The 25,350-nt window shown below is 43.3% G+C and overlaps 1 protein-coding gene across 1 annotated transcript in view; it reads left to right on the top strand.

Moving 5' to 3' along the window:
• snta1 (syntrophin, alpha 1) overlaps window positions 1-25,350 on the top strand; it is a 76,290-nt gene that overhangs the window by 2,765 nt on the left and 48,175 nt on the right.

The raw sequence follows: 25,350 nt of genomic DNA, 5'->3' as shown, positions 1-25,350 counted from the left end.
ACCTCACTTTGAGAGGCAGCCAGTGCATACATGGTTGCCCCACATTGGCTGTAATAGCATAAGGCTTTATGACCGCACCACTCTGTCTGTGTAGGCAATAAAAACCATAGTGCTGGACCAGCGGTTCCCAAGGTGGGGTCCGGGGACCCCCAGGGGTACCTGAGGGAGCTCCAGGGGGTCCCCAGCTAAATGATAGTTAGGAACCAAATGGACCCTTATGGGTCCGTAACTCAGACAGTGTACAAATGGAACCAAACGGACCCGTTACACCCGTACACTCTCCGAGTTAAATTAACATTGATTGATTGATAGAAATGCCATTCAATGGGGTCCGTAGACTATGCATGTCAAACTGGAGGGATCCTTGAAATTAAAATGCTTGAGAATCACTGCCATAAAAGTCTTCTCTTATGGGGGTCCCTGGCATTTTTCTCTTCAAATGGCGGTCAGCGGGCTAATTATTGTCAATTTGGGGGTCCTTGACGTGAAAAGGTTTGGGAACCACTGTGCTAGATGAACTGAATGAGAGTATATTACAAAATGGACCCAAATGAACCCCCTATAGTACCTACACAGGTCCACGTGGTTCCATTTTGGTACACTCCCAGAGTTAAAATAACACTGAGCATTTTACCGTGTGCCACCCCCTGTTGACAGAGAGCTAGTCACTGATTGGCCAGCCGCCGTTCAGTCCAGACGATATAGTTATGCAACGAATGTGTTGGCTTATGTGGAGCATATTTAGTATTTTGTTTATGTCAGCGACTCAGCGTTTGACCTATGGCAAAGCTGGGACGTCTCTGATTCGTACCTAAACATTGCTGCTGCCGGCTACGTCATGCTTTTACAAGCGCTGACGCCGGAGTCACTGGAGGGGGGGGAAAGGTCGGGACCCCTCCAATATGGCCCCTACCGGGCTTACATACCTGCGTTGTATGCTGTTTTAAGGGGCTGATAAAAGGCCCCTTTTCCTCCCCCAGTTTCCGCTTTACCTGTACCAACAGGCAGTATCATACCTCAAATCTCCCACTTGAACATTGAGAGAGTTAAAGAATAGACCCACATTCCTTTTGTTTGTGCAGGGAATAGGATGACAGTTCTAGGTAGGAATATATCATCACATTTTGCACAACTGGGCAAGAGGCTTTCACTTATTTCTTATTCTAGGGTGCCCCTCCATTCATTTTATTGGTATGTGTAAACCAAAAGTATAAAAACAGTTTATTTATTTATTTATTTACTGTAGCGTGTGTGTGTGTGTGGAATGGATACAAAGATCAGCTTTCTAACTCCTAGGGAAACAAAAGGAACGATTTAAATAGAGTATGGGTCTGTATGTCATAGTTTGTAGCCTAGCTAGATATGCATCTTGACTTACACAACACCATCATCTTTACATTCACGTTGAAACATTCTCACGACTTCACACATACAATTGCGAGTTTGGGTGATGAGGACAATTTTATTTTTAACCAAATACCTTGATATCGATATTGTGACTATGTGGTCATTTATTATTTATCAAAGATGTTCAAAAATATGTTTTATTTTTTACAAGCACAAAATATGGTAATTACAGTAAATGTGACCAGGACAAAACAACCAGATGATCTCATCATGTGACGATATCGGCATAATATCGATATATATATCGTCCAGCCCTGTTCTACATCACCTAAAAACGGACCTAAATTACATCACACAGACATTCAATCCGGCCCTCCCAACTTCTGTCATATTTGTTCTGTTTTAGTCTTAGAACTTAATGTCAGTTTCTCCATTACATCATGCAGCACACTAATCCAGTGCTCCACTCCACTGTATGAATCTCTTCTTTCATTGATTCTCTTCATAGCATAGGCATTTTTATGGCATGCGGCTCCGCAGGAGTCTAGCCGCCTAAAAGACAGTCCGAATGTCTGTGTTGTCTTTTCTGTGCGTCTGGAGCTAAATAAAGTGCTGCACTGATCAGTGGCAAATGTATTGTGCACACTGACAGTTCTTGGCATGGTATAATTGTCAGTGAATATAGCAGATATACAAGCTTGTAGATCTGTTTTTGTTTTGTTTTGTTGGTGAAGAGGTTTGGTATTACAGACAGACCCCTGGGAGACCACAGAGTATAGGATTTAGGTGGTTAACTTGCAACTGGCATTATTGTAATGAACCTGATGCTTAAAAGGATGTTTAACCCATTTTGGGGTGGGAACCCCTTTTGGTGTTTTAAACATTGTTATTATTTAGCTATTGAGAAATAGCAGATCTACAAGCTCATAGTGCACCACTCGGTGGAGCTTGTAGGTCTGCTATTTTTGAAAAATCGTGAAAATGTGGCACAACGTTTTTCTTTTAAATGTTTTTAACTCAAATCTTTGCTTCTGGGTGGTTCCTGGAACAACATATTTTCAGATGGGTGTCGGTGGCCAATTACATATCATTTTTGGGGTCCTTGACATGAAATATTGAGTACCACTGATTAGGGCTGGGGCGGTATGGGATTTTTATTACCGCGGTTATTGCCGGCCCCCATACCGCCGGTATGGCGGTTATATTAAATCATCATAAAGGAGGTAAAAAGGGGGAAAACGTATACAGTGAGGGGGGAAAGGGGTGGGTGGAGTCAAGGGATTTACATCTTAATGACAGTTGGTAGGGCGTTCCACATTTTTGTGGCATAGGAGTGAAATGAATTTAGGTGGACCCTCTTGTAAACAAGTGTCCACTCACAGTTAACAGTCTTTGTATTGAGTTGTGCTTGAAATGTAGTGTAATTCTGCAAACTGTTAATAAATATTTTAATCAATCAATCAATCAATCAATCAATCAATCAATCAATCAATCCTTGTTTGTGCCGAATCTGAGTTGCACATGGTTTTTTGAACTCCCTCTGGTGTTGTTGTGTTGCTGGCATGATTAGACTGACTGAGGGTCACTGTTTATTATGATACACTTTTCATTTAATTAAAACCGCGGTAATGAACCCGATACCGCGGTATGCGTTACATACCGGCGGTATGGCGGTATTGCGGTTATTGCACCCAGCCCTACCACTGATACAGAAACATGAGGTATTTCAGAAAACTGTCAAGATTTAGAAGATTTTTTTTTAAATTTCGACGTCAGGCCTAAATGGGTTAAAACTAATATTGCATTTTGTTTTAAATATTGCTGCAAGGTTAATATTAATGGGACCATACAAAACCGTACTTGAATCTGTAGTGCTGTGCAGCCCATGTAATAATAATAGTAGATGTACAGGTTGCTAATACCACAATCCACAACATTGACTAGAATGACCAGTTTTAAGACAATACCATGATGCATTATCCCCTTTCAGAGTAATGGAAGGGAATCCCCAGAACACATGATAAGCAAGCTAGGTCATTCCTTTGATATTTCTTAAGTGCTCATGTTTTTTTCCCAACCAAATTATATCCATACATATAGACGTTTGTTTGCTTAAACGACCTTTCCCATCTTCTCCGTTGACAGATCCAACATTTCGCTCCCTTTGCCATCTTTATTTAATGTGTGATGTTTCATTCCCTTTTACATTTTATAGCTCGTTATGTAACGTCATACATTAAGTCATACGTCATCTATTGCACGGATCTGACCTATAGGTTGATATATTAGCCTTTGGGAACCATACGGTTCATGTGCTATAATGTGGCCCATAGGTCACCAACCTATCTCCTGTTTCCGTAAGCGTGAGGCAGCTTGATATACAAGTGCACCGCCCCTGGACATGACGACGCTAGTATGTCGCAGGGACTTACCAACCCTTTATGCTGAGTACCAAACCAAACAGGGAGGCATTGGGTACCATTTGTGAGCGGTGCCTCACCGTTCCAACAGCTGTGTGTGTCCCTATGTCTCCATGTATGTCTGTTTGAGTACAGCTACAATACAGCTGGGTGACCTGAAGTGTCACTGTTGAGCAGCATAGCCGTGTGTGTCTATGTATGTCCGATTGTCCGTATGTATGTCTGTTTATTATATCCTCCTTTGGTTCGGCTGGGGGTTGAATTGAACCCTCAACCTCCCACTTTTCATTGTCTCCACCAGGCCGAAGGCATGTGGGGAGAGTATGTTTTGCACTCCGTCCGTCCGCGTGTGTGTCCGTGTGTGTGTCTGTGTGTCCGTGAACAGCTAATCTCGGCCACCGTTAACCCGGTCGATGCCATATTTTGCACACACACTCCCTGGATGCCAACCATGAACCTCTGCCCCAAACTTTCCAGAACGGCCTGTTATAGCGCCACCAGGAGGCCGCTTTGTGCAAAACAAGTTTTTCCATGCCATATTTTGCACACACACTCCCTGGATGCCAACCATGAACCTCTGCCCCAAACTTTCCAGAACGGCCTGTTATAGCGCCACCAGGAGGCCGCTTTGTGCAAAACAAGTTTTTGCACAGTACACCTACAGATTTTGTCCAAACATCACGCAAATTGGTACACAGTCTCTCTAGAGCCATTCAACGAAACGGGTCTTTCAGATTTATCAGACTCCATCCTGATTGGTTAAGATTGGCTTCCAAAGTTCACAGGAGTGCTCAGTTTCAAACAAAATGCTGCAAATCATGAACACATCGCGTGATTTCCACTAGGCCCACTAGGCCGAGGACGAAATGCCACATGAACAATTTCAACTCAGCCTCAAGGTGGCGCTATAACTGGCCGAAAAGTGTTTTTACCTCTAACTGCACGGATCTGTGGATAACCTGGTGGAGACCTGTGCCCGGAAGGGCACTTTTTCTAGTTTACATTTATTTTGCAGCCCAAACCTGAGGTTACAAGCCATCATTTTCAGAGTACAGCATGTGTTGACAGATTTCCACACTCTTCCTGACCACCCGCCAAGCTGGGTGGTCGGTTTGACGGACAGTTGCTATGACCTGCGCGCCGCTGTCTCAATGCAAACGACGGCTCCTCATTGTGGCAGCTGGCGACCGATGACTTTAGCGTCAACACACATTCTGCCACCACGGTAGACAGAAGTGATTCCATCAGGACATAGACATGATTTTTGGTCTTTCACCTCCGTGAAAACGAATGTCTTTGAAAGACATACAGTGGCTTTGTTTATGAAAGCGAAACCCTCACTGGATCCCTGCCGGCGTGACTTTGTTGCAGCACTGTCTGTTCAAAGGCAGAGAGAGATGATGGCATGGAAGGAGCAATAGAGAGCCATAGGAAAATGAGGAGGATAAGAGATGGCAATTCAAAGGCAGCAGAGGCCCGCCACATGGATGAAAAGAGAGAGAGAGAGAGCAAGGGGAATAGAAAATATTAGGGAATTAAAATCTTTTAGACAGTAGACACGGGGGACCCAAAGTTTTAGGTCAACACTGACAATTTAACTGTGAAATGGATCATACAAGCAAGAAAGAAAGAGAGAAAGAGAGAAGCAAAACGGATGGAGTCTTGGAAAACAAAGAGTATGCAGGGAGATAGGGGTGAACAAGTGTGAGAAGAGGGCAAAAGTCACGGCAGGCTAGCTGACACCACAATGTGAACAGCTGAGAGGAGCAGTCCTCAGCGAGCAGTTGTCATTGGCCAAAGATGAAAGCTATGTGGCTGGGAGTGGAGCGCTTCTCCGGTGTTAATTTTAGGGAGCCCACCCCCGGCTCGCCGAAGAGCACAGGAGGCGGTTCGACCTTGAGCCGGGTCCAAAGTGCACTCAGTCTCTCGCACGTCTAAATTTAAGGGGTTGGGGAAGCAAGGTTCCGGTCCTACGGACGGACCATAGACTGTAAAAAATATGGACAAAGCGTTCCCCGGGTCTAACATGAACGTAAAATGAAGCCTGTAATAATATGCTAATTCCTGATGTAAGTCGCCATCTTTGGTACCAGCTGGCCATTGGCTGGCTCCGTTTTGTATACCAGCTGGTCATTGGCTGCCCAGACAACGAGGCGGGACTTCCCCCCTTCTTCTCCGTTGGTTTTTATTTTGACTCGAGTGGGAGGGGAATCCCGATCATAGACTGTAATGGTAGCCACGCCCCTCAGAACATACGCGATGGTTTTTTTTCTTTATGGTCATTTTTTTAATTAATGGGACCATAATTTTCCAAAAAGAATATTATGACATTAGAAATGAGACTTTAAACTAGTGACTGGAAGAAGAAAGTATTCATGACCATGTTTATTAAGGTAATACAGTCTAGGTGAAGTTGGGCCAAAATACATGGGCCTCTATGGAGCTATGGGGCTTTTTGGGTCCGGTCCAGCGCCACAACAGGCCATTATATGAACTACCGATTTCAAATGAGGCTTCACGAAATATCTGGCTGACTGCCCCCCTGGGACGGACATGGAGAAGCTTGAGTTCACCCGTCTCAGGTCAATTAGTATTCTTCAAATTCCTTTCGTGTTCAGTTTCAGACTGCTGGTGTGATAAGAGGCAGTTTTGTTCTGCTTGACACTCTGCCAATCTAGTTTTTTTTCCACTTCACTTTCACTTCAGACCCTATGTATGACTGACTGTGAACAATCCTGATGCAGTGGAATCTAAGTGATATATTTTTTGTTTAAAAGTTTAAACTCTATATTCTGATACTAATCAATCATTGCTAGAAAGTTTTTTCTTCTTCTCCCAGTAACATCTTGCCACCCCCATCTTGCCGGCTCTTTTTGTAGATAGAAAATAAATGTTCAGGACAGGTCGAGGTACCAGTTCTATTCAGTGAGAAGAGGAGTCTCAACAAAGTTTATAAAAATGTATCAACTTCTATTTTATAGCGTTCCAGACCCAGTTTTGTCTGCTCACTTTTTGTTTCATCATTTCCAATTTCACTTCTATACTATACACTGTATAGTATAGAAGTGATGGAGAAAGTATAGTATACAGTATCCTTCTCTATCTCACTTTCACTTCATTGTATAAAAATCACACCCGTGTGAAGTGAGTGGTGCAACTCCGTGTGGGGGTCCCCGGGGGGGGACGGGCCAGTTCCGGCGTGCCGCCCGTGTGGGGGTTCCCAGGGGGTCCCTTTACTGTACTGTACTGTACTGTCAATTTACTATACTGGCACACCCGAAATCATCATATATACAGTTAATATGTGCGTGTGTGTTTGTGTGTGTTAGGTTGCGCACAAATGGTGAAAAACAACCATGCTGTTTTCGTGCTCAGACCCATGCACCCAGGCACCCACCCACACACACAGCTCTGTAAGGGAGTACTCAAAAAGACGTGTCCTGACCTGAACTTGTATTTTCTGTTTACTAAAGAGTTTGGAGAGACCGGGTGTCCAGTGACCACTGTCAACAAACATACTATAGCAATGATTGAAAGTAGAATATACAGCTATTTAACACTCCATTTTAAACACATTTCACAGTAATCCGTATTCTTTGCCGTAAAAAAAGAACTACGACCTTATGTTGTGTCAGTCAGTCAATGCCCACCATCTCTGAAATTTCGGACCAGGTTAATATTTTCTGCGTTTTTCACATTATCTTGAGTTGCAGTGCTTTGAGGCTGTAGTAAGCCTACCCTGGAGAGTTGCAGTGCTTTGGGGCTGTAGTAAGACGTTTGCCCCGGACCCAAACTAGTGAAAATAGCAGATCTACATTACAAGCGCACAAATTCAAACTATAACTGCAGCCAGCCAGCGGTGTTGTTGAGCAGCCTGCACCGCTCAGTTCACACTGGTGTGATTTTTCTTATTGCTTGCAATAAGCTGCTTGCAGCTATATTTGCTCATTGCATTCCTGCTTGGCCACCATTATCGCTCTTTTGAAATATATATATATTTTTTGTCTTTTATGTAGGAAAAGAGGTTTAGACTAAATGTAGGAAAATAAATGTAACTGTGCTCATGCAAATTAATGAGTTAATTAAGTACATTTTTACATTATCATGCACATCATCCTTTTGTATACAGTTCTTTTCCAGTAATTTCTCCCGAATCGCAGTATTTTAATCAACCATATATTATAGCATACTTTCTCAATATTCATTAGCCCCCCTGACCCCATGTCCCCATCACAGTGGTATCACAACAAACACATTGCTAGCATAATTGCCTTTCGTCATTGCACATAACTGGATAGATGTCAGTGCTTAATAAAGCACTTCATGCCTCCATTTACCTGTCGGCTCCGCTGGCTGACCCCTGGCTTTCTGGGGCAGTGTGACACGCTGTCAGCTGTGGGGAGTTGAACTATGTTTGACATGAAATGTCAGCGGAAGGGAGGGATTGGAGAGAGATGAAAGGACTAGGTGGGTGGGAAGGAGGAAAGAGACATTCACAGACTTGTTTTTATTCAACATAAAAACCACAAAAACGACAACATTGATTTGGGAGAGTAATGGGTCGTCCCCACCAATAATATAACTATAAAAAGAATTGTGATTATCCATTCCACACTGATAACAATCTATAAACTTGCTGACTGTCTATGACACCCTGTAAATTATTTTGGATGGATTCGCCAGTGTCTTTATCTTTCCTCAAATCACGCTGAGGTCCCTTTTCCACCAGGGGTTGAACCAGTTCATTCCCCCCCCCCCCCCCCCCCCCCGCCTTGAACCAGTTCAGACTAGTGTTTCCACTGAAAATGAATTGGTTCAGAACCCTAAAAGCTGGTTCAGAACAGGAACCAAAAACAATGTCTGTGGGTTCCGTGAAAGCAGGAAAGGTTCCAAGAATGTAGAACAGAACCAGTTCTAGAACCAAAGTTCTTTTGGTGGAAAAGGGTCCCTGAAAGTGACACTTACTATGACAGCAAGGGCTGAATGTCTGTGTGTCCCGCTGTTACACCACCCGCCCGCCACCAGAGGGCGCAGCTGTAGCACACACACACACACACACACACACACACACACACACACACACACACACACACACACACACAGGGCGCAGCTGTAGCACACACACACACACACACACACACACACACACACACACAACCACACACACACGAGCTGCGTTCGCTTCCCGTGTTTGCGCGTCTTACTTGTAGTTGTGGTGTGTGTGTGTGTGTGTGTGTGTGTGTGTGTGTGTGTGTGTGTGTGTGTGTGTGTGTGTGTGTGTGTGTGTGTGTGTGTGTGTGTGTGTGTGTGTGTGTGTGTGTGTGTGTGTGTGTGTGTGTGTGTGTGTGTGTGTGTGTGGACTCCACCGTCGACTTAGCCTCGGTCCCAGGCTTACTCATCTGCCAAGAGAAAAGCCAGGTCACATGACCTGAGGCGGTATCGGGCGGAAGTGCCGGCTGGAACATCCGTCGGATGCATTATCCCCCGGACACGATTTTGGACCAATCACAACACTTGTTGTTGGAGAATGTAAACTGATGTTGACGTCGTTTCCTTGAGCGGTACTTCCGCCGAAATCCCGCAACTTCCGCCCAAAACAAATGATACCGTCTACAGCGTAGGTCTTGCCCAGCGTGCCGTCGACTTGAGTATAGAAAGATTATGAAAACAATACATTTACAGTATTTATCAGTACGGGTATAGGTAAAATTGTAACTTTGTTTTGGAAATGTTTTTTTTAAATGTTTTGAAAATATAATAATTAAAAACAACATTTCTGTAGGAAACAAAACATTAAGGTACCCGTAAAAATGTGTCCGCGACCCAACTGCCGGCCCATTGTTTGGGAAACGGGAGTCTAGCACATTGGAAAGGGAATAAAGGCCCCGTTTATCGACTGATACTGACAATAAGCCCCTCCGACCTACTTACTTACTATAAGATACAGTCTGTAAATATCCCATTTAGGCCTGACGTCAAAATTAAAAAAATGTCTTCTAAATCCTGACCGTTTTCTATATCAGTGGTGCTCAATATTTCATGTCAAGGACCCCCAGAATTATATGTATTTGACGGCCGACCCACATCTGAAAATATGTTGTTCCAGGGACCCCCCAGAAGCAAAGATTTGAGTTCAAATCGTTCGCTCTGAAAGAATATATTCAAAGCCACATGTTCACGATAAAAATAAAAATAAAGCAGAACTACAAGTTCATAGCGCGGTACTTGGTGCCGCACCATGAGCTTGTAGATCTGCTATTTTTCAATAGCTAATGTGTAACATAATGCTTAAAACACCAAAAGGGTGTGTTAGGTGTGGACGACCCTTTATCGCGTCGTTCGCTGAAAACTGACATACCGTGCATGTAACCCGTTACCCATCACAGCAGGGCAGGGGATTAGAAAGGGCGAAAAACAGCGAAGCTGTTGTTTGGATAATGGATCTGTGAGAGTGAGGTGGTCGTCATCGCTCCCACTGGTCCATCTCAAGGTCGGAGTTAATGGCCTGTCAAGTCAACTGGAGGAGATATTAGCATGTTAATCCTGGCGGAAGGAGGAGGAGGACTGAATGCTGTGACTTACTTATTATGATGATAATACGTGTCAAAGTTCACCGACCACCATCACGCTGCGGTGACCATCAGTGGTGCAAAGTAACCAAATACATGTACTCGAGTTCTGTACTTAAAGCTGCTATAAGCAATAATATGTCAATATTTTAATGATTCTTTTTTTCTATTTTTTATTATTCAGACAGCCAGCAATGGGTAGAACGCTCTAAAAAAAAATAGTCTCTGTGACACATCTAGGGGCTGCTATCTACATTCAAGATGAATGAAGCTTTATCATTGGTCGAAAAAAACCCGATCGCAATGACCCAATCAGGAAGTAGACAGGCAAATCGACCAATGACAAAGCTTCTAGGGGAATCTTTGAATGCAGATTGTGGCCCCTAGATGTGTCACAGAGGCTACTTCTACCCATTGCTGGCTGTCTGAATACCCCCAAAAAAGAAAGAAAAAAGGCCATTAAAATGTTGACATACCGGTATTATTGCTTATATGCCAATATACAACATATTTTAATTAATTAATTAAGATATATTTTCACCTAAACATCATCATTGATTTTCATTGCAATGCCATTGGTCATGATATTTGAATATAAATACCCCCCACAGAGGCAGAAATTCACACAACTTCAAAATCTCTGGATTTTGAACAATGTTTTACCTATGACCTTTGCCCTTTAACCCTACAGTACAGTTTTGAGGTACAATTTCCAGTACTTTTACTTCTACTCCACTATACATCTCGGAGGCTCACATTGTGAGCTTGTAGATCTGCTGTTTTCGAAAATTTGAAATTGGACCTTCTGTGTAATTAATACTTTTAATTTTGGTACATTGAGACATTTTGATGCAAATACTTTTGTATTTTTACTCAAGTACATTTTGAATTCCAGACTTTTACCTGTAACGGAGTAGTTCTACATTGCAGTTTTCAATGTTAAGATTGAAAAAGAATATGGGAACCATTTAATGACTAAACAAATAGCCAGTCTACAATGTTGTGAGCTTGTACTTGTAGACTATTTTACTATATTACTAAGTGGTTTGATCTCCTGACTGACAGCCTTCTGTTCCTCAGCAATGTCTTTACTGTCCGTAAACTCTCTCTCGCTGCCTTTGCATTCACACCCACGGGACTGTCGCAAATTATAATGTGCTGTTTGTCAACTTGCCTGGCTTGATAAGGGGTTAAAATGTTGAATGGTTTTCACACTGGCTATTCTTAGAGCCTTGAAAGTCTCAGTCAGAGCTATGGGATCAGAGCGCCAGACAGACTGAAGGGCAGTAATGGACTGGAACAAGCCAAGACAACAAAAGCTTTCATTTCACACCAAAGTCACAACAATAGTATATGTTGACATACAAACAAAAGTACCATTTGTTCACAGTTTGTTTGTTGTAGTTCTCACCTCTGCGTGTAAAGAAATATGGATGCACAATATAAAAATCTTGGCCAATATCCAATAGCTTTAATATCCATGGTCAAGTTGATTGACGTTCGATACAATATGCCGATATTTATTTGCAATACAAGTTTTCTGTTATAGAGGGTATGCGCAGGCATGAAGTGAGTGGCAAATCGAGTGGCAAAGTGAGTTTAACATTGTTTAACGTCGTTTAATGCAATCATATTAATAATAATAATAAACTTTATTTATATAGCACCTTTCATACATAAATGTAGCTCAAAGTGCTTTACAGAGCAGAAAAGATAATAAAAACAAAACAAAACAGCATTAAAACAGGCATGCAGTTAAAACAATAGGACAATAACGCAGTGTCAAATCAGGAGAAGGCAGTGGTACAAAGATAAGAACAGATAAAATAAGGCCACGACATTAAAAAACAAGCAGTAATACAATACAGTGAGTACAAAATAATACTAATGATAATAATAAAAGATCACTTAAAAGCAATGTTGTAGAGGTGGGTCTTGAGCTGTGCTTTAAAAATGTCTACAGAGGCTGCCTGATGCCGACGGCCCGTAGAAGCAAAAAGCTGCTTCCCCGTATTTTTTAGTTGCCATTTTTTTAGGCAAAGCGAGCAGGCCAGCAGTGGAAGACCTTAGGGGGCGGTTTGGGACATATTTAGGCAGGCAGTCATGTAGCCAGTGCAGTGAAGCCAAAACTGGAGTAATATGTTCTCTCATCTTAGTTCTAGTTAAAACTCTGGCTGCTGCATTTTGGACAAGTTGTAATCTGTCAGTTGTTTTCTTAGGCAGTCCTGAAAAAAGTGCATTGCAGTAATCAAGCCGAGAAAAAACAAAGGCGTGGATTAGCGTTTTTGCATCGTCCAAAGACTGATTCGTGCAATATTTCTAAGGTGAAAAAAGGCAATCTTGGTAACATGATTAATGTGTGAATTAAAATTCAATTCAGAATCAATAATGACCCCCTGGTTCTTTACTGTACTGTTACTTTCTACAGTATGAGTTTCCACCACTGGTTGGGGGGGTGAAGACATTTATTGTGAACTAAGACATTAGTTCATAGAGACTTGAGCTTGTCTTCCTCCCACCAACCAAAATGCCATGTCTAGACTTCTTTTTTTAGAGTGAATTTTATACGAGAATAATATCTGTTCTCGATCTAATGCCCAATAGTACCATTCCTCTCCCCACTTGGTCCCCGAGGGTCAGTGGCATTCACACAACACCGACTGCTGTCGACAAAGGCACTATTGCTATTACCCACAATCCGTCAACGGGGGTCAAGGTCTCTCTCTCTCTCTCTCTCTCTCTCTCTCTCTCTCTCCATCCAGCCACTCTACCCCTGAGCCACCGCCGCCCCATATGATAATATGATATGATATATTATAGTACTTTATTGTTTGTCTTGCCGCCCAGCGGCCTTGTATGCAACACACATACACACATTTGACATAAAAAATACAGTTACATACATAGAGACATAACTAAGCGCAGAGAGCAATGTCCACAGCTCAGTCTAGTCCTGGCCAAAAACCTGATTAAGCCTCAAAAAAGTCGACTGATGGACAAAAGACTTCTTCAGTCTGACCTTATTGTATGCTGGAACACCATATCTCCTTCCTGAAGGCAGCAACCTATACTCTCCTTTCAAAACATGGCTAGTATTAGAGGTGATATTCCTTGCTAACCTTAGGATGCTCTTATCATACGTGGATGTATAGAGCCTCTGAAAAGGTTGTCCAACAATCTTTGAACAAATGTCTAGTTGTTGCAGCATTTGTGACTTTGAGGCTACAGACAAACGTCCATACCAGGTGGTATTACTTGCTCGCAGGCCATGCCAGGCCAGGCCAGGCCAGGCCACACAGAGAGATGACTAGTCATAAACCTTGTAGATCACGGTGAAGGCCGGAGCGGACCGCTTTCTTTCTTTCTTTCTTTAGGCCGGGTATCTGGCTCCCTTCAGTATATGGGCTGTGGATTACATGAATTAAATGCCCTGGGTTCCACGATCACCTCTGAGAGCCGACCTGTGAAAGATATATTCTGAATTAATTTGATTTAATCCCCTTTTGTGTCGTTTTTCACTGTCCCGAAGGCCAGAGACCAACTACGGTTGACATTATTGACAACATTTGTCATGGAGAATGGACGCCCTCAGGAAGATGGCAGATCCATCAGCATAGGAGCTGACCTTCATTAAAAGAGTATAGAGAGAGAGATGAGAGAGAGAGAGAGATGAGAGAGAGAGAGAGAGAGAGAGAGAGAGAGAGAGAGATGAGAGAGAGATGAGAGAGAGAGAGAGAGAGATGAGAGAGAGAGAGAGAGAGATGAGAGAGAGAGAGAGAGAGAGAGAGAGAGAGAGAGAGAGAGAGAGAGAGATGAAATTGCAGTTTCTCCCCTGCCAGATATTCATTAATTAAATATTTCGTCCCTGTCACAATCTTTTCATTATGAACTTTTATTTTGAAGACCAACAATTCATGACCCATGAACCAGAAGTACAATCGGATCTTTTTTATAATTCATCCCGAAACGTAAATGTTGTAGGCTACGGCGTTATTTGAAAGGTAAATGTTGTATCTGCAGGCTACGTGTTATTTGAAAGGTAAATGTTGTACCTGCAGGCTACGGCGTTATTTGAAAGGTAAATGTTGTATCTGCAGGCTACGGTGTTATTTGAAAGGTAAATGTTGTACCTGCAGGCTACGGTGTTATTTGAAAGGTAAATGTTGTACCTGCAGGCTACGTGTTATTTGAAAGGTAAATGTTGTACCTGCAGGCTACGTGTTATTTGAAAGGTAAATGTTGTACCTGCAGGCTACGTGTTATTTGAAAGGTAAATGTTGTACCTGCAGGCTACGTGTTATTTGAAAGGTAAATGTTGTAGGCTACGGTGTTATTTGAAAGGTAAATGTTGTACCTGCAGGCTACGGTGTTATTTGAAAGGTAAATGTTGTACCTGTAGGCTACGTGTTATTTGAAAGGTAAATGTTGTAGGCTACGGTGTTATTTGAAAGGTAAATGTTGTACCTGCAGGCTACGGTGTTATTTGAAAGGTAAATGTTGTACCTGTAGGCTACGGTGTTATTTGAAAGGTAAATGTTGTAGGCTACGGTGTTATTTGAAAGGTAAATGTTGTACCTGTAGGCTACGGTGTTATTTGAAAGGTAAATGTTGTACCTGCAGGCTACGTGTTATTTGAAAGGTAAATGTTGTAGGCTACGGTGTTATTTGAAAGGTAAATGTTGTACCTGCAGGCTACGGTGTTATTTGAAAGGTAAATGTTGTACCTGTAGGCTACGGTGTTATTTGAAAGGTAAATGTTGTACCTGCAGGCTACGGCGTTATTTGAAAGGTAAATGTTGTACCTGCAGGCTACGGTGTTATTTGAAAGGGAGTATAGTGCATTACTCGTCCCTGTCAGGGAATGTGTTACGAGGGCAATGAGTGTCAGGTGCTGTCCTCATGTGCTCCTTTCAATGTAGTTTTGGCGACTGAAGTTGTCTCATACACTCAGTGAGCGCGAATACAATTTGGAAATGGCTCTACTGCGTTTGCATTGGGAGTTACAGCTGTTAATTGTGTGTGACAGACAGTAGGCTGACAGGAAGATGGGGGAGTGACATGCAGTAAAGGCCGTCGGGATCGGGAGTCGAACCCGCGGCACACTGCCTGGTGCCTGGACCGCTGAGCCACGGCCCAGGCAGTATTGTATAACTTGTATAGTCCTGGATAGTACTGTACTATCTAAATTCTCAAGGTGGCTTGATATTGGATTTAGTTGTTCTACACTACAGCTCAAATGGGAAATTAGGCAATATTTACTTTACTCCATTGGACCCTCAAACTGTCTGCTAAAGCAGCTAACTCCACCACCTCTCCCCGTCTCACGCAAGTAATTGACACTATATAAAGTCTCAACACCAACTTTAATGAGGCAGTATTGCTTTGTTTGTTTTCAAAATATAAAATTACAATGACATTGAGTTGACGTGTAAGTTTTAGGGTAAACTGTTGCATAATCGCAGACGAGTTCCATGTTCTCCGTCCTCCCCCCGCTGACATGGCCTCAAACACGGCTAAGTGCTGAACAGGGCTCCGTGCTGGAGCCCTGGAGCTTCACAGGTTACCACTGCCTGTCTAGCGCCACAGCGCCGGGCTAACCTGAGCCCTCTCTCTCTCTCTCTCTCTCTCTCGACTCTCTCTCTCTCTCTCTCACACACACACACACACACACACACACACACACACACACACACACACACACACACACACACACACACACACACACACACACACACACACACACACACACACACACACTCTCTCTCACACACACCGATATGGGGGGGCGGTCTCTCTCTCTCACACACACACACACACACACACTGCGTCTTGCGCGCATATGGACTGCCTTACGCACCGCCAGTCTCTCTCCCTCCGTATCTCTCTCTCTCTCTCTCTCTCTCTCTCTCTCTTCTCTCTCTCTCTCTCTCTCTCTCTAATAATAATAAAACGCATCACAGCGCGACAACTTGTGAAGATTAGATATATTCGAAGAAACTAGCATTTAGGAACCACTGGAAAAAATAACAAGTATCCGTGCGCAACTTGGAGCTCTCCAATAGCCACATTCAGAAGGCATGTGATGTCTTCGTCACCACCAGAAGTATAATGAAACTTTCATCTCATTAATCATTGACATAGCGTTATTTAGGCTATAATGATCAACTTGTATGGGTGATCATTTTATGTATATCAAATATTATATTAACTCAAGGTAATTAATGCTACAGCTCTGAATATAAATGTCGGAACTGGTGTAAAATGGAGAATAAGCCTGTTGCAGTGTTGCGCACTGAAAACCAGAACAGGTACGCTCGCCCCTTTTCTAACTCACCCCCACGAAAAGTGAAGAACGGTCGCCCTGGGATTTCGAAAAGTGAAGGCGGCTTGCCCCAAAGCCATGAATAGCTCGCTCCCAAAGTGTGGTTATCTCGCCCCACAGCGTGGAGATGGTGACTACCCGAAATTGTGCTTTACCATGATTTCTACCATGATTGTTGACTGTTTTGGTAAACACAAGCAATATTAATCCATTGGCTAATGTATGGCCCAGAAGGGACATATATCCTTGAGCTTGCATATTGTCAATATGGCTGCAAACGTGAAAAAGAAAATACATTGTCTCTTTTCTTTTTCACGTTTCACGTTTCGGGTAGTCACCATCTTGTAAATATGCACAATAAGGGTCCAGACACACCCAATAATAAAAAATAGGTATTCCATTGAGTCTCTCATGGTCAGAAACCATGAAATAGACACCAAGTTTGCATTTCTAGCTCATCTGGTTCAGAAGTTAGAGCCAAACCTATAGACCGATTCCGTAGCGGTTTCATGGTCGCAGCCTACGTATTTCCTGTAGGCGGACTCGACGTAGCTGCGGGGATAAAACCCTCACCAGGCGCACCTCTTCCACTACAGTGAACGGCAGAGTGACTGATGTTAGTTTGCCTCAAACTTTACTCCTTTACCTGCTTTTTTACTAACACTAACATTACAAAGATGCCCAGAACATCGAGATGAACCTGTGTAGTTTATGGCTGCTCCAACAGTAGTGGCAACATAAAAAATTAAATAAAACGGAATGTCTAGACCAGAGCCATTGAGTAATGGTTGAGACGAAGCAGGGAAAGATACATATCGCCAGTCTTACCCAATACCCAAATCTTTCTGTTTTATGAACACAAGGCTGCTGTATTTTATACCTCATACTAAGCATTTAAAGTATGAGGTATAAAGTACACTGGCGTTATGTATCTTTCACTGCTTCGTCTCAACCATTACTCAATGGCTCTGGTCTCAGCCACCGCGGTGGATATTAGACATTCCGTTTTATTTTATTTTTTATGTTGCCACTACTGTTGGAGCAGCCATAAACTACACAGGTTCATCTCGATGTTCTGGGCATCTTTGTAATGTTAGTGTTAGTAAAAAAGCAGGTAAAGGAGTAAAGTTTGAGGCAAACTAACATCAGTCACTCTGCCGTTCACTGTAGAGGAAGAGGTGCGCCTGGTGAGGGTTTTATCCCCGCAGCTATGTCGAGTCCGCCTACAGGAAATACGTAGGCTGCGACCATGAGACCAGCTACGGAATCGGTCTATATTTTCTGGGTGCTAATATTATGGAGGCCATATTGTGGCGGCCATATTGGATTTCATGGAAACTTGCAATACAAAAAATGTTCGTATTTATATCATTGATCAACCTGTGAAGTTTCGTGGAAATATCCCTCAGTTTAAAATGTTGCCCTATTCAACCCCTATTATAACTAATAGGGGCTAATATTGGGGCGGCCATATTGGATTTCCAGCAAAATAATTGACTGGGTTGTCCATATAAGTTGTGATCCTATGGGGTCATAGATATTATTTCTGGTGGACAACCTTTGAGGTCATGGCAAATGCAGGTTTCCTAAAAAAAAGGGTGGTTTGCCCCCTGGGTACCATGCATCATTTTCATTTGACCAACAACAACAAACTGGTTCTAAATGTTCTCCTTTGACAAACAACATTGATTCTAAAGGTTCTAATATGAGAAATAAGGTAAAATAAACATGAAATAAACATGGGGCGAGATATCCGTGCTTTGGGGCGAGATATCCATGCTGTGGGGCGAGATAACCACACTTTGGGAGCGAGCTATTCATGATTTTCGAAATCCCAGGGCGACCGTTCTTCACTTTTCGTGGGGGTGAGTTAGAAAAGGGGCGAGCGTACCTGTTCTGGTTTTCAGTGCGCAACACTGCAACAGGCTTATTCTCCATTTTACACCAGTTTCGACATTTATATTCAGAGCTGTAGCATTAATTACCTTGAGTTAATATAATATTTGATATACATAAAATGATCACCCATACAAGTTGATCATTATAGCCTAAATAACGCTATGTCAATGATTAATGCGTTTTAGAGAGAGAGAGAGAGAGAGAGAGATACGGAGGGAGAGAGACTGGCGGTGCGTAAGGCAGTCCATATGCGTGCAAGACGAGAGAGAGAGAGAGAGAGAGAGAGAGAGGTTAGCCCGGCGCTGTGGCGCTAGACAGGCAGTGGTAACCTGTGAAGCTCCAGGGCTCCAGCACGGAGCCCTGTTCAGCACTTAGCCGTGTTTGAGGCCATGTCAGCGGGGGGAGGACAGAGAACATGGAACTCGTCACGCGAAATTGCGATTATGCAACAGTTTACCCTAAAACGTACAAGTCAACTCAATGCCATTGTAACGAAGATTTCCGACCGAAACACTTTCAACCATTATGAAGTCTCACACCAAAACCACTAGCATGAGTTGATAGCCACCAGGAATGCTAACTCGCAGAGCCCAGAGGCGCTCTGCCCTTAGCCCAGATAAAAGATCAATTTCATTGGTCAAATTGTGCGATCCCGATCTGACGTCATAATCCAAGATGCTAATTTTAATAGCCTTATTACCTCCCGAGGGCCGTGTCATCCCCCCTTTAAGCATTATGTTATACTTTAGCTATTGAAAAATAGCAGATCTACAAGCTCGTAGGTCTGCTATTTTTGAAAGATCGTGAAAATGTGGAATGTGAAGTATATATTCTTTCAGAGCGAACGTTTTTAACTCAAATCTTTGCTTCTGGGGGGTCCCTGTAACAACATATTTTCGGATGGGGGTTGGCGGCCAATTTCATATAATTCTGGGGGTCCTTGACATGAAATAGTTTGAGAACCACTGACATAGAAACATAGATTTTTCAGAAAACGGTCATGATTTAGAATTTGTAGAATCTGGTCAGTCCAAAATGGGTTAAGAATAGCTCCATGCCCAACTAAAACGGATGTGTGGCTTTCTATTTCAGTGTGCTAACTTTCCAGTAAGGCTGTAATTTCCGTTAGCTTGGAATCCAACACCAACAGTGATGTCATTGGTAGGCACATTTCCGTGCTGACCCACAGCCCACCTCTGAGAGACACAGAGGAGTGAGTAGACACTTATGATTCCATATTATAATGAGCATTAGTGAGAACCAATCCTAATATAAATGCGCCACGTCTCTGCGCGCGTGCGTGTGTGCGTGTGTATAATGCACGTAACTCGAGAAACGTTTGCCCCACCGACTTCTAAGGCTGCCCCCGAACATTCAGGGTTCGAATGTTCGCTCGTTAAGGTTGGCACTCGAATCTTATTTTATGGCCTTGAACCATTCGTTTTTTTTTTTTTTTTGAATTATTATAAAATAAAATTAATTACTCAGAAACATATCTCGGCGAGAATGCAATATGCATAATAAGAGTAGGCTACTATGTTCATGTTGTGTTTACAATCATTTGAAAGTCCTGCAGACGGCAGAAGAGACAAACACAGTGACACACACACACACACACACACACACACACACACACGCTCAATGCGCTTCTGAGAGTAGCCTACACAGGTGGAACAAATAATTGAAAGAGAGACAGCTAACGAGCAAACTACACAGAAACTCATTCAACTCATGGCTCATTTTTATGTAATGATGAGCTCGCATCAGGGACGTATTTGCTGACCATTTGGTTGCCCTACTCGTAGGATATTTGTGCTGCCCCCCTCCCGACGAGAGCGCTGCTATTCCTCATGCAGATCGGCTATTTTTTTGTGAGGACACACACACGGACGCACACACAGGACACACGGCCGTCATTACGTAATTTACGTGGCGGAGCCGCAGCAGCGGAGCACATGTCAGAGCCACTAGACGCTGTGTGTGTGTGTGTGTGTGTGTGTGTGTGTGTGTGTGTGTGTGTACTCACGAGTGCTGAAATCGTGAAATGGAGGATGTAAGAACACACTTTTGTTGCATTAGAGCAGGGTAAATATGAAGTTTTGCGCCACGGTCTTGTGTTTATATTCCTCTTACATACCGGTAGGCTGTATGTTATTGTCGCAACAACACACGTTGTGTGTCTGAGTGAGGGTCCTTCCTGAGCGAGGGGGCTCATTCTAATGGATTCCATTTCCAGTGGTGGTGAGTAGCTCCCCTTAGTTTCCTCTGAAGTGAAGCTATGTCCAAGACCCCAAATATCGTCCCCGTTCGGTGTCCAAAAGAACAAACATAGCCTACAAAGTTTACAAACCATCCACGCACCCGCTCATGGCGTGTCTCGACAGCTTAGAGATCTATTATTTTAAATCGGGCACATATAACGCAGAGCGCCGCCGCCGCACTGAGGAAGGCGGTTATAATACTACTCATTTTGTAAATCAAATAGCCTGTAGCCTGCAGTGGACTGTAACATTGCATGCTCATCATACGCTACAGAATGATATGGATCGGTTGGTGACTATATGACGTTGATTAGGCCTAATGATTAGGTTATTCATCGCAGCCAGCTGGGTTTAACGAGATGGCTCAGTGCAACTGTTTTCGTCATGTTGCAGTCTATCGTGTGATAATCCGATTGATTTATAAAACATTTAGCATTATGAACTAAAGCTCATTTGGTGCGCCACAAACCAGAGGCCAGCCAGTGGTATAAAAAATTAAACAACCACCCCACCGTTCACGTTTCTCTGCCTGCGCAGTCAGTAATCCATTCCAAGCCCCCCGCCTCCACTCCTCCGTCTTCCTCCTGTCACAAGTGAATCGCCATAGTGCAGCCCTCTTCATAATAAATACATACTTGTAGGCTATATAGCCTACACATTACACAAATAACATAATTGCTATTTTTATTATAATAACATTCTTGAAAAAAGGAGAAAAATAAAAAATCACAGAAAATCACAGAGCCCGAGGCTCGGCCCGGCTCGACTAATTAGCATATTTTTTGGGGCCCGACCCGGCCCGGGTTCGGGCAGAAAATGAGAACTCTAGTGCAATTTCCAGCCTCTGCCTCAGCCAATTGAGGCTCAACCAAACAGGCTCTGCCAGTGGGCCGAATTGCCAAGTACACTTTTCACAGTCAGTTTGCCCACTTCTCACAGCCAGGTTGCACTCTTCACACACAGGCACACAGCCACAGAGATCTCCAGCTATGTGCTGTGTCAAATGCATCCAGGCTGACAACAAGCCATCGTTACATAGCCGACACAGCAACACACAATTAAGGACTTCTGTTTGACAACACAGCAACAATTGCATCGTTCCCTGCAAGTAGGCCGACTGCGACGGGCACGGACAGGTCTAGTTAATAAGTTAAGGCCGAAAATAGGTTACTTTACAGTAATTCAACTCAGAGTTTACTATTGAAAGAAAATTGTTTCATTTGTACACTTTTTCCGTTACAAACGGATACATTCAGGATTGTAATGTGTACTATATATATACTGTAACTAGGTACAACCTTGATATGACAATATTGTTGACTTAATAGTCTAGGGATCACATAAGTTGGTTGATAAGTGAGAGGCCAGTAGAACAGTGGTTCCCAAACTGTTTAGATATATTCTTTGATATACCTGACGAAGGCCACAGCTGAAACGTTGTGTTTCTACCCCGCCTTGGTTAATAACGTTTTTGGGGAGCTTTCAAAGTGGTGTGCAGACGTATTCTTTCTTTTGCAGTCTGTTCTTTTTGTTCGAGCACCCGTTGAATTAACCTGGGATGTGTGTGCAGTGCAGTGTGCACCTCCTGACCACTTTATCCCAAACCTTTTAGCCCGTGACCCAAAGGAGAAATTATACATTCCCCCGCGGGACTGCAACTTAGTGAAAATAGCAGATCTACAAGCTCACAACGTGTCGCTTTGTGGGCTTCGGGGCACGGGAGAAGCTTATATCGGGGGCAGTGGAGGAGCTGGACCCTCTGCTTTGCAGGTTAGAGTGACCAGATCCACACTGTTCATTTGAGGGACAGAAGTATCACTTGTGTGGGACGGGACAGGACGGGACGGGACGGGACGGTGTTAGCAACTTATTACTCAATGCCATATTCGAGCATAGGCCTAATATTGCCTATCATGTTGTTATTAAACCCCTCTGGTGTCTCACATTTTGTTATAAAACGCTAATTTTGGTCATGGGTGGTATGGCCGATTTGGTTTTCTAGGGGACATTTCTGTTAGGGGTGTCAAAAAAATTCCCATTATGAACGATTCAAAATCGATTCATAATTTCCAAAATCGTTTTTCTTTCTGGTTACAGTTACAGGAGTTTTCACTACATGGTGTTTGTGATATGAAATGTAAGCTCACCCTAATCACAGTAAACATGTCTTCAGTCATTTTCAAGTTACTGTAGTCAGTACTAGTCAGCGCAGCTGTATTGTATTGTAGTATTGAATCGAGAATAACTTTGAATCTAGAAAAAAAAATGCTTTAGAATAATTTAAAAATCGATTTTGAATCGAATGGTGACCCCAAGAATCGGAATCAAATCGAATGGTGGGACACCCAAAGATTCACAGCCCTAATTTCTGTACTGTATTTTGACAGGCTTAAAAACACATCTTGCATGAAAAGAGACAATGAGAGAGAGCTTTACAACAGAAAGCCAACTATCAGTCGACTATATAACTATTAGGGCATTTTAGGTTTTGAACACTGATGCCCGACAGTCACAATGTAGGACAGGGTCTCCCTTTGTGGGACGCCTGAAAATTCTTGGAAATGAGGGACTGTCACCACGCAAAACATCTGGTCACCCATATTTCAGCCAGGCGGATGTTTTGTGGACAGTTTGCTGCTGGCCTTCCAGATGATGTTCCATCCATGCAGTGTCCGTCCGTGGGTGCATGGATGGATGCCCGAGCCAGAAAAGAATAAAGATCACTTGTTACTTGAGAAATGCTCAAGAAGGATGGCACTGCAGCATGGGATTATGTTATGGGGCTGGTGTAGTGTAGTGCAGTGTAGTGGGTGGGTGGGTGGTGCATTTTTTATTTCTGTCGTGCGTAGACGAGTGACATGTGGGCGAAGGCTGGGGTGGTTGTTTGGTGGGTGGTGATGTGTCTTGGGCTGGGGTGGTTGTTTGGTGGGTGGTGATGTGTCTTGGGTGGTTGTTTGGTGGGTGGTGGTGATGTGTCTTGGGCTGGGGTGGTTGTTTGGTGGGTGGTGATGTGTCTTGGGCTGGGGTGGTTGTTTGGTGGGTGGTGATGTGTCTTGGGCTGGGGTGGTTGTTTGGTGGGTGGTGATGTGTCTTGGGCTGGGGTGGTTGTTTGGTGGGTGGTGATGTGTCTTGGGCTGGGGTGGTTGTTTGGTGGGTGGTGATGTGTCTTGGGCTGGGGTGGTTGTTTGGTGGGTGGTGATGTGTCTTTTTCCCTTCCCGTAGCAGCAGTAATATAGGGCGTGTTGTAACGGCCATGCATGGTAGCGGTCTCCTCAGTGTGGAGCAGGCCGGGCGTTTTACAGTGGTTGGAAAAAGTACTCAATTGTTTTACTTAAGTGAAAGTATCCATTATACTGCAATATAGAAATACTTTGCTACAAGTGAAAGTCCGGAATTCATAATGTACTTGTCTACTTGAGTAAAAGTACAAAAGTATTGGCATCAAAATGTACTTGAAATACCAAAAGTAAAAGTACTGTGCAGAATGTCCCATTTGAAGTTTTGAAAATAGCAGATCTGCAAGCTCACAGCGTTTCGCTTCACGCCGCGTTCCGAGCTTGTAGATCTGCTATTTTCACTACTTCTTAAATATATGATTTCAAATGTATGGAATGTCTTAGATTTTTCTTTTTTTTTGGCAATGTTCTTTTATTTCTTTTATTACTTTTTTTTATAATTAAAAACAAAAAAATTAAGGGACCAAGGAGAATTTGTCTGTGACCCACAAATGTGTCCTGACTCCTGACCCACTGTTTGGGAACCAGTGTACTAAGAAGAGGCGTGAGACCACGGCCAACCACCTTTTATTCACACAAAAATAGTTGCAGATTGTAGATTTAAATAGGCTGTTCTATTAAGTGAAGATGTGAATGTGTAGCGGTGGCATGCCATCACGTTCCTGCCTGTACTGTAACTCCATTTAATACATATTCATGGCCCTTATTGGCCTCCCACATAAGCCCTTATTGGCCCCCCACATAAGCCCTTATTGGCCCCCCACATAAGCTCTTATTGGCCCCCCACATAAGCCCTAATTGGCCCCCCATTGGCCCCCCACATGCCCTTATGTGGACAGAAAAAAAATAAGAATAAAAACAATCCTGCCAAATATCCATGGCCATGGATATTGGGCAGGATTGTTTTTATTTTTTGCTCTTTCTTTTATTAGTTTTAATTTAAATTTTAGGGAAGGGGCACTTTGAGCTAAAGGGCAGGTGCTCAGTCCCCTCTGCACGTGCCTGCTGTGCCACCACTAAAAAAACTACTTTTTGCCTTGAGGCAGGTGCTAGGCAATGCCTTGCTCTCCCCTGAACGTACCCACGTATGCGTATAGACTACTGTTATTATGACCATCTTCTATGGTTCTTTACTCGAAAACTACGCCGCTGTCCGTTGTGTGGATCAGACATTCGAGGTTCGGGCGTGATTTTTGATCTGAATTTTCATTGCATCACGATCGAAATATAAACGTTTCTCGAGGAAAACAGCTATGCGTGAGCTAATGCTAACATTAGCCTTTTTCTGACAATGGT

The sequence above is a fragment of the Protomyctophum parallelum genome (genome assembly GCF_964188405.1).
Source record: "Protomyctophum parallelum genome assembly, chromosome: 8".
Classification (NCBI taxonomy): Eukaryota; Metazoa; Chordata; class Actinopteri; order Myctophiformes; family Myctophidae; genus Protomyctophum; species Protomyctophum parallelum.
This window is presented reverse-complemented; position numbering and strand designations above follow the sequence as displayed.